This window comes from Notothenia coriiceps, unplaced genomic scaffold, assembly GCF_000735185.1.
Source record: "Notothenia coriiceps isolate Sejong01 unplaced genomic scaffold, NC01 NC01_scaffold00026225, whole genome shotgun sequence".
In the NCBI taxonomy this organism is placed as follows: Eukaryota; Metazoa; Chordata; class Actinopteri; order Perciformes; family Nototheniidae; genus Notothenia; species Notothenia coriiceps.
Window position 1 is genome coordinate 520,646 of NW_011358926.1, and position 2,765 is coordinate 523,410.

Genomic DNA, 2,765 nt, shown 5'->3' on the forward strand with positions numbered 1-2,765 from the left:
GAAACGGCAGATCCAGTGCGTTTAGAGATCACGCTGAAATTAACATAAAAGGTGGTAGTGGAGGTGGGGCTTCCCGGGACTATTAACGCTGTAGCTACCAAAGAGGGGACCTCAAGAGCCTCTACAAGCAATACATAACCATCATATTCCTGTTGACTCAGTCTTAGAGGACACTTATCTACCTCTAATAAACATTTGATAATTATGTAGAGGTTTATATATGTGTTACTTATCTTACCATTTGTATTTTGAGTTTGTTTTATTCATAGAATTATGTCTTTATCACAAATATCCTTATTTCACTCCATTCCTGTAGTCTTTCCCGAAAGATGCACAGTTTTTATACAACAAAAATGTGCCCCCCTGCCCCACACATACACACCTGTTATCAGGACTAACCTGCTTGCTGCCCATACTTTGCTTTCCCCAAGCTAAGGGGTACTTTATATTAAGAATCTCTTTCCCAGCATCACTTGAAATAAAAATGCAGGAAGGAAAGTTTTCTAGGATGTAAAGTTATTTTGGCATAAACCCCTGAAACAATCTTGAAAGGCCCTTCTGGTAACTGTCTGATAACACGGAGATGTCACACTGCTGGCAGTTTTTCCAGTAAATAGGAATGGCGGGTCAACAATGAACAGGCAGAAAAAACGCTGGCTTCAGGGTAAATCTCATACTAGAGCTGAGTAAGTGAGTTTGAAAAGTAAGACTGTGCAGTAAATTAACTTACGTTTTTACTTCATAAAGGTTGATAATTTGTGTCTGGGGTTTGGTAACAAATCTGCCAATTTAGATCTACTTCAGGGGCTTAAGTTTTGAGTGCCAATTCAGCGAGCCAGCATGACTGATGGGCGCACAGGAAAGAAACATAACACAAAATAATTGGAAAAAACAATCATTTGGTAAGAATAAAAGATGATTCACAATTGCTTTTTGAGGACATGTCTTGGCCCACAGCCTGCATTTGAGTAATATTATGCTCAAATTATGTGCAACATTTCAGAAGTTAGAATGTGTACATTACCAGAGGTTGGTGCCATGAAATCACCTCGGAGAGGGTCCTTCCTCATTTCCCTTTTTAAAGTAAGGTAGCAACTGGTAAGGGCTACAGAGGTTCAGAGTTGGCCCTGGTACCTAGTGGGCACCTCTCAGGGTCTGCCTTGTTGCCTTGGCGCTTACACAACTGGATAACTGGTGTCTGCAGCCAGGCCTGTGAGACACTATATTGGCTCAGTAGCATGAGCTATATTCTCAAGTTGTTTATACAAACTGATTGCGGTTTACTCGACTGACTGTAAGCAATTTGCAACCAGGGTAAAGCTGTACAACAGCATTCATGCACCATATTACATAAATATTTTTTTATGAAAAGTGTTCAACCGGATCTAATTTGTCACAGGAAATTGAGATGAACTATACATATGAAAGGCAAAAGTGTCAACAGAAAATGTAGGAATCTATGGCATGGGCCCCTGCAGCTACGACAGTCATACTTAATGGAGTTTGACATGCCACCTGATCACTGGGCTGTCATAATCTGATTGCTGTTCTGTAATACAAAGAGAAGTGTTGTTCACCGGGAAATAATAAAATAAGATTTTTAGTTTCCTACAATAATATCAAAGCAGTATACCACCAAATGTGTATTTTAGGAAGGTTGCCAAAAAGCTATTTTGAAATATCAATATCAAAAGAGTTAATAATCTTCCCTGTATTTGCCTTGAATGCACACTGGAATAAAAAAAAACTGTAATCAGATTGCTGATGAGTAGGCGTATACCAAGTACACAATTCACACTGATAAATCATTGGCAGTAATTGTGTGTCTCTTTGTGGTAATTCGAACCGTTCTTATTTCCAACTTGTCTCACACCAAGGTTTGGCCAGGGCCATTTGGCGTCACTTTCTAACACATGGGGTAGCCCTAAGCTTCATGGTTGCAGAAAACACTTGGTTAACATTTTGAACAAAACAACAACTCGTGGTTAGGGGTATAATTAATATCATGACATAATGAAATAGCTTGAAGTTGCGATTTGATGTCACACAGGACACACATAGTGGTCTCCTGGGTTAAAGCTGGGTTTGACGTCTATATAAGCGGACTTTATTGATCGTTATACTACGTCATCAGTCTTCCAGAGTACTTGATCTAGAGCGTGGATGGCATTGATTGTGGTTACTTGAATACCCGGTTGGGTCTCATTCCGGCACTAAATGGTGCCTTGTCAAATGCTGAAGGTTGTAAAAAATAGATGCTATCTTTCCCCTGGAAGTGGGACCGTCTTTTTGTAGTCAGACATTTTGCAATTCGCTTTGTTTCTTTTTGTTTTTGAGTTGCAGTCCATTTGCATTTCTTTGTGGTTGTTGGGGTCTTTTTGTGGTGAGTTTTCTTCTCCTCATTGTCACTTTGCATCTCTTTGTAGACACTCGGTTTACTATTCATCAAGATATGTTAACTGGGCCCAGGCCTAGAAACCCATGGGGTCAGGGGGCCCCATATACTGAGTCCTGCAACCCACGACTGAAAACTGTGTATAGGGCTTAAGTTTCAAAATACGCACACGTTTCCAAAAATTCAAACACTACTCTATTCTCAGCACTATTATTACAACATTTTTTGTGTAATAGCTCTGATCAGGATTGTTTATACACCGTGTGCCCTGACAGAGCGGACTGACACCTCTTCCTGCCGTAGATTATTTGTAGATGAGCGCCTGGTAGGGTGTGCTGGCTGGGGCCTCGGCGGACATCTTGACAGCCTT